Source organism: Oryctolagus cuniculus, chromosome 3, assembly GCF_051225735.1.
Source record: "Oryctolagus cuniculus isolate XC-2025 breed Fujian yellow rabbit chromosome 3, ASM5122573v1, whole genome shotgun sequence".
Lineage (NCBI taxonomy): Eukaryota > Metazoa > Chordata > Mammalia > Lagomorpha > Leporidae > Oryctolagus > Oryctolagus cuniculus.
Genome location: NC_142869.1, coordinates 154166293 through 154183936, shown reverse-complemented (window position 1 = coordinate 154183936; position 17644 = coordinate 154166293). Strand labels below are relative to the sequence as shown.

At 38.2% G+C, this 17644-nt stretch overlaps 1 pseudogene; it reads right to left on the bottom strand.

Moving 5' to 3' along the window:
• LOC100344058 (uncharacterized) overlaps window positions 1–17340 on the bottom strand; it is a 40106-nt pseudogene extending 22766 nt beyond the window's left edge.
• Window positions 17341–17644: the final 304 nt, after the last annotated feature.

Sequence of the window (17644 nt, the reverse complement as noted above, 5' to 3'; positions counted from 1 at the left end):
CTTTACAGAACTAGAAAATGCAATCCTAAAATCAAATGAAATCACAAAAAAAAAGAACAGCCAAAGCAACACTAAACAAGAAAAATCAAGCTGGAAGTATCATAAAACTTGACTTCAAAGCATGCTACTAAGCTATAATAATTGTATGGCGCTGGTATAAAAAGCAATACGTAACATCAATGGAGCATAATAGAGAGCTCAGAGATTAAACCATATAAATATAGGCAACTGATTGTTGACAGAAGTGACAAGACCATATAATAGACTAACAATAGTCTCGTCAACAAATAGTGCTGGAAAAATTGGATGTATACAGGTAGAAGAATGAAATTAGATCCATAACTCTCACCATATGGAAAAATCAACTCAAGATAAATCAAAGAACTAAATTTAAGAACTGAGACTATGACTATAAAGTTGTTGGAAGAAAAATGTAGGGGAAACACTCCAAGACATTTGTATAGCTTACAACTTCATAGGCAAGACCCCTGAAGCACAGGCGACAAAATTAAAACTAATTAAATAGGACTATATCAGACTCAGAGGTTTTTGCCAAGCAAAGGAAACGATCAATAAAGTTAAGACACATCCAATAGAAAGGGAAAAAAAATTTGCAAACCATCTGACAAAGGAATACTATCCTAAATATACCATCAACTTTTAAATTGAACTAATATTCTAGTTGAGAAATTGGCAGAGGTCTTTAATAGACAGTTCTCAAGAGAAACATAAATGGCCACTGAATACATGCAAAAATGCTCAATGTCACTACTGATCAGGAAAACGCAAATCAAAACCATAATGAAATATCACCTAACCCCTTTCAGAAGAGCTAAAAATCTAAAAAGCAGACAGTAACAAATGCAGACAAAGATGTACACAAATTTGAACACTTACATACTGTAGGTGGGAATGTACATAGTGCAGCCACTGTGGAAAACAGTGTGGAAATTTCATCGAAAATTAAATCCAATCCCGCTATTGGTTATATTTCCAAGAGACTTAAACAAAACGTATCAAAGTGATACCTGCATCATCATGTTCATACCAGAACTATTCACAACAGCCAAAATTGGGACTCTACCAAGGTGTCCATTATCACATTCATTGATAAAGAAAATGTGGTATATATACATAATAGACTATTATTCAGCCATAAAAATGAAATTCTATGATTTGCAGCAAAATGGAGACCACTGGAGGACATGTTGAGGGAAACAAACTAGACCCAGAAAGGCAAATACTCCATGTTCTCCCTTATATGTAGGAGCTAAAGTTTTTTTTAAAAAAAAAGAAACAAGAAATGTTTGTGTGTCAGTATTTCTGCAAATATTGTTTTGTAAAACTTTGTGTTATCCCTTTGTCAAACCAGTGGTTTAGAATGTTTGATACTGTATGGACTCGTATAGTATATAGAATGACTTAATACTGTAAGTAATTAAATATGTATGTAATTACTTTAATGTTTTATATGGGTAAAATAATTTTTCCATTCACTGCTGTTTATAACTATTGTCTATATTCCTAGTACAGAAGGATGTTTTTACTTGTTATATTTTTTATTCAGTGAAGTATGAAGCATTCTTACTGTAATGTAAATTTAAAATATCTCAAGGACTAAAAAAAAAATAGAAATGGAGAAAGAAGGAGGAGGAGAGGGGGAGAGGAGAACTGAAAGATAAAGGGAGGAAAGGAATATTATGTTCTTAGAATTCTATCCACAAAGTACCTTGATTCTGTTAAAAACTAATAATTAAAATAAATTTTAAAAAGTCTCAATTTTACAAACTCAATTTTACAAACAAAAATGTACATATACATAAAATATATATACAAATAATTTGCTATTGAGACATTAGAATTCATTTACATGGAAAATGTTGACTTTGACTTTCAATGTAACTGTTGAACAAAATTTATGAGGATGAACATGTAGCTAATCAATTTACCATCTACTCAAGTTTCACTTTAGACTACAGCTCTTCCAGAGGATTGTTCTGACTTCTTAATTCTGTGATCTCTTACATATAAATGGATATACATGGCTGTTGCTACTTCTTTGTGTAAAACTATGTACTGAGAGATTATTAGTGCTCTTTGTTGATATTTGAATTAAATGAAAAAGTTATCTGGAAAACTAGACCATTTTCACACGTTACAATTTGTAATGTTAAAAATTTATAGCAATTGGTTCCTACATCCAGAAATTGGAAAGGCACCAAATAAATAAGCTATCAATGCTTCTCAAAGATCTTAGAAAACAGCAAACCAAACTCAACCAGAAAAAAAGAAATAATTAAAACTAGGGAAGAGGGGCCAGCACTGTGGCGTAGCAGATAAAACCACCATCTGCAGTGTCATCCCATATGGGCTCAGGTTTGAGTCTTGGCTGCTCTACTTCTGAGCCAACTCTGCTATGGCCTTGGAAGACAGTAGAAGATGGCCCACATCCTTGGGCCCCTTCACCCACTTGGGAAACCCTGAAGAAGCTCCTGGTTCCGGATCAGTGCAGCTCCAGCCATTGCAGCCAATTGAGGAGTGAACCAGCAGATGAAAGGCCTTTTTTTCTCTCTCTCTGCCTCTCCTTCTCTCTGTGTAACTCTGACTCTTAAATAAATAAATAAATCTTTTAAAAAACTAAAGAAATCAACAAAATTGAAACAAAAAAAATACAAAAAACCCCAGCAAAACAAAGAGCTGTTTTTTTTGAAAAAAAAAAAAAAAACAAAATTGACAGACCATTGGATCAACTAACCAAAAAAACAAAAGTCCCCAATCAATAAAATTAGACAGCAACAGACACCAAAGAAATAAAAAGAATCATCAGAAATTACTACAAGGAGCCGTATGCTAACAAACTGGGAAGCCTAAAAGAAATGCATAGATTCCTGGACACATACAACCTACCTAAATTGAGTCAGGAAGACAGAAAATCTAAACAGACCCATAACCAAGAAAGAAATTGAATTAGTAATAAAGAAACTCCCAACAAAGAAAAGCCAAGGACTGGATGGCTTCACTGCTGAATTCTACCAGAAATTTAAAGAACTAACTGCACTTCTCAACTTATTCAAAACAATTGAAAGGGAGGGAATTATCCCAAATTCTTCCTATGAGGACAGCATCACCTTAATCCCTAAACCTGAAAAAGATCCAACAGAGAAAGAAAACTACAGACCAATTTCTATAACAAACATAGACACAATAATCGTCAACAAAATTAAAAAAAAAAAAGCCAGTCAAATCCAACAACACATCAGAAAGATCATTCACCCAGACCAATTGGGATTTAGCCCTGGTATGCAGGGGTGGTTCAGTATTCACAAAATCAATGTGATATGTCATATTAACAAACTAAGAACAACAGATGTAGAGAAACCATTTGATAAAATTCAACATGCTTTCATAATGAAAATTCTGAGCAAATTTGGTATATAAGACCTAAGTCTAGGGGCTGGCTCTGTGGTGCAGTAGGTTAATCCTCCGCCTGCGGTGCCAGCATCCCATATGGCTGCTGGTTTTAGTCCCAGCTGCCTCTCTTCCAATCCAGCTCTCTACTGTGGCCTGGGAAAGCAGTAGAAGATGGCCCAAGCCCTTGGGCCCCTGAACCCACATGGGAGACCAGGAAGAAGCACCTGGCTCCTGGCTTCGGATTGATGCAGCTCCAGTTGTTGCGGCCATCTGGGGAGTGAACCAATGGAAGGAAGACTTTCTCTCTGTCTCTCCCTCTCACTGTCTGTAACTCTACCTCTTAAATAAATAAATTCTTTTTTTAAAAAAGACCTAAGTGTAAGACTTAACATCAAATTATTAGAGAACATTGATGAAAACCTGCAGGTTATTGGCCTTGGCAAAGAGTTCTTGGAATAGACCTATAAGCACAGGCAATCATAGCCAAAATTATTAAATGGAATTACATCAAATTGAGAAGCTTTTGTACTGCAATAGAAACATTCAGGAATGTGAGGAGGCAACTGACAGAATAAGAGAAATTATTTGCAAACTATTCAACTGATAAAGGATTAACAACCAGAATATATAAAGATATCAAGAAACTCAATAACAACAAAACAACCAACCCAGTGAAGAAATGGGCTAAGGATTTAAACAGACATTTTTCAAAAGAAGAAATCCAGTGGCCAACAAACACATGAAAAAATGTTCAGAATCACTAGCCATCAGGGAAATTCAAATCAAAACCACAATGAGGTTTCACCTCACCCTAGTTAGAATGTCTTTCATACAGAAATCAACAAACAGCAAATGCTGATGAAAATGGAGGGAAAAAGGTATCCTAATCTACTGTTGGTGGGAATGTAAAGTGCTAAAGCCACTTTGGAACACAGTATGAGATACCTCAGAAATCAGCATAGAAACTTACCATATGACCCAGCCATCCCACTCCTGAGAATATACCCAAGAGAAATGAAATGAGTAAATTAAAGATTTATCTGCACCCCTATGTTTATTGCAGCTCAGTTCACAATAGGTAAGACATGGAATCAACCTAAATAGTATTCTGGGTTGATTGGATAAAGAAATTATGAGACTTGTATATAATGAAATACTGCACAGTGGTATAAAAAATAAAATACAGTGCTTTGTAACAAAATGGATAAATCTGAAAAACATGATACTTAGTGAAATAAGCCACTCTGAAAGGGACAAATATCATACGTCCTCCCTGACGTATGATATCTAAGAGTACCTAAAAAGGAAATCTATAGAAGTTAAATTGGGCCGGCGCCGCGGCTCACTAGGCTAATCCTCCGCCTAGCGGCGCCGGCACACCGGGTTCTAGTCCCGGTCGGGGCGCCGGATTCTGTCCCGGTTGCCCCTCTTCCAGGCCAGCCCTCTGCTGTGGCCAGGGAGTGCAGTGGAGGATGGCCCAGGTGCTTGGGCCCTGCACCCCATGGGAGACCAGGAAAAGCACCTGGATCCTGGCTCCTGCCATCGGATCAGCGCGGTGCGCCGGCTGCAACGCGCCGGCCGCGGCGGCCATTGGAGGGTGAACCAACGGCAAAAGGAAGACCTTTCTCTCTGTCTCTCTCTCTCACTGTCCACTCTTCCTGTCAAAAAAAAAAAAAAAAAAAAAAAGAAGTTAAATTGACACTTCGAGAAGCAATTACTTGAACAGCCCTTGTCTTGACTGTTGAGGAACAGTTTTTTTCATAGTATTTGTTGAACTCATTAACAGAGTTAATCATATGTATATAAAGTCAATTTAAAATAGATCTCAGTAAAAAATAAGAGTAAGAATAGAGAGAAAGGAGGAAGTTTGTAACTGTTAAGCTTTATAGTTCTGCAAACGTTCTTATGCACTTACTTCTGAGGGTGGTTTTGAAAACTTGCCAAAGGACTTCAAATCTCATTAAGCTGGATGGTGAAAGTGTCATTTTAAGTGTTAGAATGCCCATGTTAAGTGTTAAGGTGAACATATAGATAGGATTAAGTGTTAAAGTGATTATATAAATAGAATCAACTGTCTGTTAATAATAATAGAATTAAAAAGAAGAGAGTGTTCCAACATGGGAAGCAGTCCACACAGCAGACTCATAGAATGACAATCACTTTAAGTAGCAGTCTGACCTTGGATTCAGCCCTTAAGTCATCCTGTTTTGGCTGAAAAATCCCATGAGAGTATTTCAGGCATGGAACCCGAGACACTATGGCAAAAAAATGTTCTACATGAAGGATCTCTTGAGTGAGACCCTAGCAGAAAGAAATGACCATCAAAGGAGATACTTCTCTCTGAACGGAGTAGATCTTCTACTTTGCTCATGGCCTTGCATAAACTCTGATGGAATTTGTGGGTTCAAAAAGAGCCTAAGTAGCTCACGTTAATAGCCTCAGGTGTCACTTATGTCATATATAAGAGTGTTAATTGTTAAATTAACAACAGGAGTCACTGTGCACTAACTTCCCATGCAGGGCTTCTGTCCTCAATGAATTGTATTATGAGTGTTAACTGTAAAACTTGTCTCAAACAGTTTTGTGTGTGTGTGTGTGTGTGTGCAAATTGTTGAAATCTTTACTTAGCATAGAATTGGGCTTCTGTGTATAAAGTTAATTGAAAATTAAAAAAATGCTGAAAGTAGAGTTTGTGTTATACAGAAATAAGAATTCTCAATGACATCTCATTGCTATCCATTTAATTGTGCAGTATCCAGAGGATGCTTCTCAAACACACCTCCATTATTAAATAGAAAAAAGTTATTCACAAATGCTATCAAAATCAATTATAGTTTGTCTACTTTTAGGGGTCAATGAGGCAGAGAATTAACCTCCAACTAATTTCCAAATTCATTTACCAGCTTATGACTTAGTACATTTACAGCCATAGGCACCAGACACATTGGCACATTTGCAAAATGCATGCTTTCGGGTGCAGGAAATGTATCTTTTTGGCCATGATAAACCCCCAGGCTAGTTTTGTTTATTTTACACTCACCAAAACACATGAAGTCCAGAAAATATACAGTACAAATTTATTATTAAGTAAATCTCTACAGTCAACATGAAATCTTGTGCTCCTTGTTATAAAATGAAACTCTTTCAATCACTTAAGTTAAAGGACACAAGAAAACTGGAAGATTAGTATGAGATCATCTGAATGTTGAATTCCTTTTATAATATGCAGAAACCTCCCCCAGGCATTACAATTTTTACAGATGATGATATCTATTAAAGTAATCGATTGCTTGAAGTAAAAAAGAAAAAAAAATCATAATGACTTTATAAAGTCTTCGGTCTAATTACCTTCTAGGTTCTAATTACTGGAATAGATAATACAAACATTCAATCTCCATGAACACACTTCTAAATTGTTTCAAGATTTACCAAAAATCTTATCATCTTGCATTTCACAGTTAAAACTGTCTACACCATTTTAAAGTTCTATTTAAGCTTTATTCTATAATTTGGAAAATTATGTATCTTCTATTTAAGTGTACAAATATATTACTATAAATGGGTAACAAATATCACTTTACATAAAAGCATTAACAATATGAAATTATCTAGAATGAAAATTTTCCCAAAAATGTCAAGGCCTCAAGACAAGAAAATCCAGTAGTATTCTAAGTATCTACATACCTAAAAACACTCTCTTCATGTGTTCTTTCAGTGAGAGAAACTAATTTGTATCAGCCTCTAACAAAGATAACCTAACAAAGATGTAGTGTGAAAGGAAATTGGTATCAGATAAAGCATTTCCTGGATTTATTCAGCCTACAGTCTCCAAAATTTTACGATTGAATGTGAATTTAAAAAATATTCATTTGAAAGGCAGAGTTATACACAATCTTCCATTCACTGGTTCACTTCCCAAATGAATGCCAACACCTGGGGCTAGACAGATCCAAAGACTGGAACCAGGAGTTTACTCCAGGTCTCCCACATGGATGCAGGGGTCCAAGTACATGGCCATCTTATTATGCTTTCCCAGGTGCATTAGCAGGGCACTGGATCAGAAGTGGAGTAGTCAGGACTTGAACAACTGCCCATATGGAATTCCAGTGCCATCTTGTACAAACAAGAGTTCTGCTTTTCTGCTAATCAGGTACAGTGTTTTCTAATTTCACCTTGATGGTATTTTTCTCATTAATTCAATGACCTTTGGCATGTAGTTATATTATATACACAGGAACTCCTCTCAGGACCAGCACAACATCAGACAAATACATTCATGGGGATGGTTATTAAAATCGGCAAAACTCATAGAATAGGCAATCTGAAAATACTGCAAAAATGCACACATTCTGCCTAATTATGTTCTATTCCAAAGCATAGGATTCTCATTGTTAAAATCCTTCCCAACTGAAATGAAGGAGTCTTGTTAGAATGGGAAAGGGTAGGAAGTCAGAGAGGACAGAGGGCCCCTCCAGTAATGTGAAGAGTTTTCTTAATCTCGCTGGGAAACCAGTCTGAGCTAGGAAGCAGGTCTGATAATGAAGGAGACTTAAAGAGTTTTGCTCATTAGTAAATTAGTAAGTAGGCTCTGCATTCGAGGCCACATCCAAGGCCAGGTGACTGCAAGTGTCTGTGACCAGCCTAGGGAGTACAGTGAAGATAAACAGGTCCCCCAACAAGCCAAAAAATAGAGCTTTTTCTTTGATGTGGGAGAAATGATTCTTGTTTTACATATATAATCCCCTAGCACTAGACACCAGGAGAACTCTTTCCCATCCTGAATATATGAACAGGAGTTTCCTATCTTTCCTAATAAATTTTTTCCCCTAAAACTGCCTTCTTGTGTGCTCATCTGCTTCATACTTCATCACAGAGTTAGTTCCGGGGTTTGCCTTAGCTGTTACACTAGAAAGCATCTCTGTGGACTTGGCTCTGGTAAGCAGGCCTTCCACCACATGAAAAGAGTCATCAGTCCACAAGCTGCAGACAGAAGAGTGGGCACTAACCTATGAACATGCTCAAAAAGCAGAAACTGGCCTAAGGAGAAGCTAGAGGGGGCTAGGCTATTCAAAAAGGTAAGAAGGACCATAAAGATATGTAGTTTCCTAATTGATTTGGTCACTGGATTTTTATTCCTTTAGACTAGAATATTTTAATGACATGGTATCTACCAAACCAACTATAATTCTGGGCTTGTCATTGAGGTACAGCAGTTACGCTTTTACTTGTGACACAGGCATCCCAAATTGGAGTGTTGGTTCAGTTCCCAGCTGCTCTACTTCCAATCCAACTTCTTATTAACGTGCCTGGGAAAGTAGATGATGGCTCAAGTCTTTGGGCCACTGACACCTATGTAGGAGACTTCGATGGAATTCCTGGCTCCTGGTTTTAGCCTGGCGCAGTTCTTGCTGTTTCTGTCATTTGGGGAGTGAATCAGCAAATGAAAGATCTCTCTCTCCCTTCCTCCATCTTCAAATATATAAATACAGATTTTTAAAGATCTATGATTCTATGCTATCTACCAAAAAGAACTTATTATATACTAGACATTGTGCTAACCACTAGTTTTAGGGTATCTTTAATGAACAAGTACTTTAAGATTTTTTTTTGAGAGGTAGTTACAGAGAGAAGGAGAGAGAGAGAGAAAGGTCTTCCATCCACTGGTTCACTTCCCAAATGGCGGCAATGGCCAGAGCTAGGCTGATCTAAAGCCAGGAGCTTCTTCTGGGTCTCCCAAATACTTGGACCATCTTCTACTGTTTCCCAGGCCATTCAGAGAGCTAGATCACAAGTGGAGCAGCCTGGACACGAACTGTTACCCATATGGGATGCTGGTGCCACAAGTGGAAGTTTAATCTACAATACTAAAGCACCAGCCCCATGAACAAGTACTTCTGAAGACATGAACAAGTACTTCTGAAGATTTTTTTAGTGGGGCCTCCTCAAATCAAGGTAGCTAACAGTTTGCCAGAAAAAAGTTCTAGCCTAAGGCAGTATTTCATCATTAGAGGTTCTTAGCCTCTAGCTAGATAGTTCCTTAATGAAACAGTTGAGAAGCACTGATAAGGGAAGTAAGACTTCAATAGGACTCATTTTTTTAAAAAAGTTAAGGGGACGACATTGTGGTGCACAGGTTAAGCTGCTGCCTTTAACACTAGCATGCAATATTAGTGCCAGTTTGGGTCCCAGCTGCTCCACTTCCAATTCAGATCCCTGCTACTACACCTGGTAAAGCAGAAGATGATTCAAGTGCCTGGACCCCTGTCAGCCACATAGGAGACTTAGCTGGAGTTCCAGTTTCCATCTTCAGCCTGGCCCAGCCACGGCCATTACAGTTATTTGAGGAGGGAACCAGCAGATGGACAATCTCTTCATCTCTGTGTCTCTGCCCTTTAAATAAATGCGTTTAAAAAATTTAAGTGAATTTATCATGATGAATTTGAAATATGCATTATCTCATAAGTAAAAATTGTGTCCTTCTGCAATATCCTTGCCTTATAAATTATAGTCACAATGACACACACATAACCATTTATGTATAAAAACACCAAATAAATCAAGCATTATCCAAACCCTTCTATTTGACAGTAGCATCAGAGAATTAAATGTCTCAAGTGAAGCAGATGGCAGAAATAAGCAGCTTATACCAACACACAGCATGTGCAAAAGGTTAATTGAACTGCTTTATCATGAATTATAAATATACTTCCCATCAGGTTAGCAATATTTAAAACAAAATTATGCCACCCCCCCATTTCAATTAGTGTGAAAAAATTATAATCATAAAATTTCTAGCACTAATAAAGATAAACCATTATCAGATCTTAAAAAAAATCAAATGCCATTTGGCCCCTTAAAGGCCTATGTTATGTTCATGGTATTGGAAATGACATTAACACTAAAAAAGAAGCATGACCTAACATAAGGACAATCATGACCTAGGGCCCGTTTTCTTCACAAAAGCCAGTGCAGACTGTAGGCCACAGAGGGTTTCTCAAAAACAGCGAGCCCCAAAAACTGTGTGATGATTTCACAATGGTACTAAGGTACTGGAAATGATGTTTGCTGGATCTAGTTCCCAACTCAGGAAACAAACCAGAGAAGGCGGTCAACACGAAGTCGTAGATTTCAATTCCATCATCCTAGGCATCTCTGGGGCCACATATTTATGTCTATTTCCTGTTTTGAAAATTCTGTTCCTCTTATTTTTTCTCATAAGTGTCATTTCAGTTACTTCAGAATTTTTTAAGCTAATTAGTCATAGAGCTCTAATATTCTGAGGCAGGGTTTGAATGGCCCAACGTTGTGAGTATCTATACACGCACATGAAAGCATATATATAGGGCTGTCATTTTTGAGTCTCATTACCAAGTCCTCATTTTAAACATGTTTATTTCTATTATCTAGTAGAAGCATAGTAATTGGCAAAATGTTTTTAAAAGAATATGACTTTAAGTGATTGAACACTCAGATTTATATAGTTTGCTGTTCTGTAATTATCACTAGCAAGATCACATGGAGGGCACTAATTTTGGGTGCCTTGATCAACATTAGCTGCTGATTCCAATATCTTACTCTCTCAGGCTTAGGATACAGACAGATGGGGGTTAAATTACTTACTGTCAGACAGAAACTATAACTTAAGATAGATTTTTTTTAAATTTCTCTGGGGCGCTATTAAAATGAGAAATTATTATCAAGTTTAATACAACAATTAGAAGAAAAAGCATGCATCAAATTGGCCTCCAGATAGACAATACTCAATAAATGTTCTTATGTGTCTTGGAGAGCTCAGAGTCTTCATCCTAATCATTACCGTTTGTTTTTCCTTCTTCTCCCTGTAGATCTGACCATATCAGGACTCCTTATTCAATTATTTTAACTTTGTTGTCATCTTACACTAAATTTTTAAAAGATGTATTTATTTATTTAAAAGTCATAGTTGAAAGAGAGAGAGGGATATTCCATCTACTGGTTCACTCCTGTAAATGGACAAGTTTGGGCCAGGCAGAAGCCAGGAGCTTCATCTGCATCTACAACATGGGTGTAAGGGCCCAGCACTTGGGCCATCTGCTGCTGATTCCCAGGCCATCAGCAGGGAGCTGGATTAGAAAGGGCGCATCCGGGACAGTAACAGGTGCCTATATGGGATGCTGGTGTTACAGGCAGTGGTTTAACTCTCACCAGCTCCTTATATTTAACTTTTAAAGGCATTGTTGATATCTATCTCTTGGCTAAATGTTCTGTTTCAGACATCTTTTTAGTTTTTGAAACTGTACTTACTAGAACGCTCCACACACCCAGAGAAAATCATGCATACTCTAATTACATATATTATTCACATCTTTTCTAAAATTGAGTCATGTCAGAACTGCTGATACTGTTTCAGATGAACATCAAACTGAAAATAATAAAACCTCAAATCTTGTCTTCTTTCTCAAATGGTGTCTGTCAGTATTCAAGCTTAAATATCAGCTCACTATTGATTATCCTGATGGGAGTTTTTGACTATATCCAATTACTGCTTATGTTATTGTCCTAAATACAAATCCTTTCAGTTTATGGCACTGTTTAAAAGTTTTGACTGCCTATGTTTGATTGAGAACATTCAAAGCCTTCCTCAGTGTTGCTTTTACCATTTTTTTTCTGCAGTTTTCTGAACCATACTCTCCCTCTCCCATTTCACTTTACATGTCATACGATTTTGTCAGGCTGTTTCCCCAGAGTGTAACTCTCTCCTGCTCACTGCATTAATTCCCGCAGGCTATGTTCACACCTATCTTTCAGTTTCCATACAATATATCATCTCTTCCTTCCATCCTGCAACACATCCGTCCATATCTTTGTGTTTGTTATGAGTCACATGTAACTCACGTTGCAAAGACAAAATTATGTCCCTGTTCTGGCAAAGCTCACATTATATTGAGGAGATACAGAAGCAAACACACACTTGGGTCCAATAGCTATTTAATGTGATTGTTTCAGGGACTGTAAAAATTGAAGTCCAGAGGAATTTCTAACTACTGTTCAGGAATCCCAAGACTTTTTCCAGAAACATCAAGCACCTTGAGGCTCTTTGTTCTCATCTTGAATGAAACCCATGACTGTGGCAGATGACATTTTTCCCAGGTTCTCTAATGGGGAAAAATGAGGCTCAAATCTGAGAAATATGTAATTTAAAAAATCATTTTAAACCATTTTATTGTTTCAAACAAAGTACCTGACTTACAGTGGTTGAATTTATTGATTTTTCAACTTTACCTTGATCCAAAAGCAAAGTAGATGGAGGAAAAATGCACTTTGATTTTTGAGTGTTGACGTTCTCCAGATTAGCAATATGTGATGTGATATTCTCTTGTAAGGCCAGACAGCAGCAATAGCAACAGTGACCTGCAGCTCCCAGTTAGCCACACTACCATAAGGAGACACAACTGTGTTGCTACCCTGATGTTTGGCAGGCTAGACGACTTCAATGCATTTTCAACTTAGTATTTGAGCTTATAATCAATTTATCTGGACATAATTACAGTAAATGGAAGAGCAACTCTATATCTTTATACATCCTATAGGAAAGCATATTTTATAAAAAATCTAAAAGTATGTATTTCAAAGAAAAACCTACACAACTTTTAATTGGAGTATGTCTTTTTCTTCGATATCACAGCAAAATTACTCCCGTCTTTTCTAACTCTCTTAACTGTTATCTCCTGATAAAAGTAATTTGCTGTCATCATGTCATTGAAACAACTTTTGTCAAGGTTGTCAACAAAGCTTCCCTGTCCTCATCTCCTTTTATCCTCAAAAGCAATCATATCAAGGGCTAACTTGTTCCTTTCAGTCCTGTTATTTCTTATTAATGGCACACCGTCTTCCAGGTTTTCCTTCTTCCTCACTGATTTATCACTGTCTCCCCCCACATGATTTCTGCTTTTTCTTTTCTTTTTTAATGCTGTGCATTGTCCATTGCCCAGTGGGATCTTGGTATTCCTCATCTGTATGTTTGCTATCTGGATGACTTAATTAGTTCCCACAGATCCATACACTACCTCTGCCAGAACAATCACAAACCAGCATGTCCTTCTGACATCCACACTTAACATATGCTACTATTTTTAGAAATATATATATAAAGTAATTCTAAGTACCAAAAGTAATACTAAAAGTATTACTAAAAAGTAATACTAAATACTAATACACACACACACACACACACACACACACGCCAAGGGGGAGAAAACCCATAATTCTATGAATAAAGTAAGATTCATCTCTGTTCTTCCAAAGTTCTATCAAATCCTAGCCTTCTTAACTCACAAAATAGGACCACCACCTACCAGGATACCCAGACCAGAAACTCAAACATCCAACAAACATCCAAACTCCCTTATGCTTTACAAATCCTCACATCCTACACTCTTCTATCTCCACATTCAACATTTTCATTCTGTTAGCCTGATTTTTTGCTTAAATTATTGCAAATGGCTCTTGCCAGGGATCTGTTTTTGTCTGACTTCAATCAATTCTTCATACTATAGCAAAGCGTGTTTCCTTTAACAGAACATAGATCGTATCTCCACCCATTCAGCTAAGCTCCTTCAGAGTTCCTAAAACTTGGGCCTCCAAGCTCCCAAATAATCACTCTTTCCCAGCATTCCACTGTGCACCGTGCCATTCTCCCTGTTCTCATTGTATTCTCTCGTCCTGCTGTTGTTCTAAAAGCCATGTTTATTCCCATTCTGAGATGTCAGTATATACTATCCTCCAACTCAAATGTGATTTTCCTCTTTAAATTTACGTCTCACACAATTTTTCCCTGATCATTCTTAATTTTGGTTAATTTCTCTCTCGTCTTTTGGTTCCCTTTATTGTCAGTAATAACAAATTTAATTTGTATTTCACCGGCTTTCTTGTTTTTTTCCTATATCAACCACTAGCACAAACCCAAACAGAGCAAGGCACTTCCCTGCCTTCCTCATCATATTCTCTAATAGAGTTCTTTGGAACTGAGCATTAATCTAGCTTTTTTTTTTTTTTTTTGACAGGCAGAGTTAGACAGTGAGAGAGAGAGAAGACAGAGAGAAAGGTCTTCCTTCCGTTGGTTCACCCCCAAATGGCCGCTATGGCAGGAACTATGCCGATCCAAAGCCAGGAGCCAGGTGCTTCTCCTGGTCTCCCATGCAGGTGCACGGCCCAAGCACTTGGGCCAGCCTCCACTGCACTCCCAGGACACAGCAGAGAGCTGGACTGGAAGAGGAGCAACTGGGACAGAATCCAGTGCCCCAACTGGGACTAGAACACGGGGTGCCAGTGCCACAGGTGGAGGATTAGCCTAGTGAGCCACGGTGCTCGCCTAATCTAGCTTTCAAAATGAACAAATTAATGATAAGTAGATGCTCAATAAATGTCCATAAACTCTGTCAATTCTAACTGAATGCAAAGAATGTGGCAAGCCTAAGTAGTAAAGAAATACACACAATGTAAGAAATCAATTTAATTTTTATTCTACAAGAGTAAGTATATTTCCAAAATGTCACTGATGGATTAAATTGCTTACTGGAGGCAATATTGTGTGGTTCCATTTTGAAATATTACAGTTTTGCTACAATTGTAGGTTTCTAATGTCAGATGTCAAAAATTGTTTTATGATATAAGGATTTAATGTGTGTTCTAAAATGTTTCAAAATTCTTTTCCAATTAAATGAATTGAAAATATCTTGATAAATATCTTGATAAGAGGTTTGACAATTCTATTTTAGTAATTAACATTTTCCATATACTGCACAAATGATTTACTATATAGTCAACATGCATAAAATATGTGAATACAGGCATATTTATGTGTATGTATGGATATGTGTGTTTATGTCATTTATATGTGTCGCTCCCCCTCTTCGCGGAGGAATGACACAGGACCCTGCGTTGTTCTTTTGTCTGCTCGGCCCTTCCCGGGTTTGCTGCTGGTCCTTCCCGGGTTGGCTGCCGATCCTTCCACCTCCGTGGAGGGGCGGCTCCCCCTGCCACTTTCCCCACTTCCGCGGGGGAGCGGCACACCGCTGGCCGGCTCTCTCGGGGGCTGCTCAGATGTTCCTCAGGTGTTCCCCTTAGATGTTCCTGGTGCATGTTGTCTCTCTCCTCCTTTATAGTCCTCTTCCACCGATCCCAACTCTGCTACCCACACACCGAGTACGCTGCTCTCCTCCAATCAGGAGCAGGATCAGCTCCTGCAGATTATTGGTCGAACTGGAGGCAGCTGTGTAGAAGTTGTTTACTCCTCTCCCAGCGCCATATTGTAGGAGAGCAGATGCATAGAACAAGTCTTAATTCCAGTAACTTAGTCTAGTCCGAGTTGCTCCCCACATATATGTATATGACTAGCAGTTCATTTGTGTATATCTGTGTAATTGTGAATGTGAGCAAAATGTACCCCACATTTCTATTATTGCTTTTCCTCTGTAAAAGGACACAATGTTATTAAATTTATACAAGTACAAGAAAAAAAGTCAAAACCAAAGAAAAATTCAGAATTTTCCATCAACTTGTCTCTACTCAAAAAGCAAATTACCTATTTACACTGCCAAGTTAACTAACAATTATCTTTGTGGTCTCAGAATTGCAGCAGAACCAAACCCTGAAAGTAAACATGCCCTCAGGATGCATGAGGATACTTCAAAAAGTATATAGAAAATTGTGTTAACATTTATAGTAATGCCAAAATTTTTTTTAAGTTCTTTCATGAAATGCCTTAAAAATCACAGAAAGTAAGTATTATGGACAAAACTATGCATAGATTTCAAATATTTTCCCCTAAATATATTTGGTTTGTGTTCCATTATTCCATAAACTTTATAAAAGTTGGCTTTGTAAATAATCATTCACAGTCCAAATAATATTGTCGGTCATTAATTCTGTGTTTCCATATTCATCCAGGTACTCATTATTTTTCCTTCATATTTCCTAATTTGTGTTTTCTCGTGAGTGCCTGCTGTCACACAGCTCGACAGGGCTTAGGGGTGATGTGTTGGAGCACGGGGAAGAAGGAACACACGACACAAGACTTTCTTTCCAATTAAAGGCTTTTTATTGTTCATAGGATTTCACTCTAAGCCTTTACCACTCTGTATACCAATATATATAGCTATATTCATTACTCCACAAATCATAACACACATATAACATCAAAGCAGTCTCAAAGGCAATCCAACTATAATAAGTGCAGCAAAGCAAACTACATTATTCTTAATCATAGGGTCGAGGCACATTCCTTCATATTACACATGACTAATATCATTATAAATGCTGTGTTCTCAAGGCTTATATCATAGTCACAAAAAGTCAAAGTTCAAAGTCCAGAGTCCAAAGTCTGTTACCACTCGGAGAGATGGATCTCAGAACAGTCACTTTCAGGCAGGAAGTTGTGGGATGGCCGTCACTCTGGGCAGTGGGCTTGGAGTACCCAGGCAGACAGCAAGGCCAGGAGTTGGAGAGGTCCCCTGCTGAGAAGTCTGGTCCAACTCTCTGTCACGTCAGGCAGCAGGCTGATAAGAGGTCCAGGTGAGCATCAAGGTGGCGGCTCCACTTAAATTTTGATCCCGTAGTCGCTTTGTGTCACTTAGCAAAGGGGTTGGCTTTCAACTCTTCAGCTCCAAGTGCGAGGAGCTGAAGTTCACACGCACCGAGCCATCTGTTGTCAGCTTGTGCCGTCACCTGTTCCTCACAGAGTAATGGGCTGCCTCTTTAGCTCCAGATGTGTGGAGATCCAGAGGGTCACACACACGGGGCCATGATCCTCGAGAGGATGAAGAGCAGTGCCAAAGGCTCTCCTTTATCCAAGTTTTCCTGGAAGCTCTCTTGCTTGTTCAGTTCGGGGGCCACCAATCCAATGCCTAGGCCAGGGTGTTTCCAGCTCATTCTCGGGGTGCAGTCAACCATCGTGCGAGCAGGACGGTAACTTGAGGTTATCGTCCATAGCACACACGTTTATCAGACTGCCAAGGGATGTCTGTTCAGTCTGATGAGAGCATCCTTCTTGGCAAGCATCAGCTTAGCATAAGCGATGTCATCAGTCTCTGGCTTGACATGATTGACTCCATTTTTCTTTACTATCACTTTGTGGATAGTGGTAGTTTTTGACTCTAGGATTCTCTGTGCCGTTTCCACAGTTCACCTCCTTCTGCTGGTCAGGTAAGTGGTGATCTGTGACACTCTTTCTAGACTCCTGGGGGATTCCCCACAT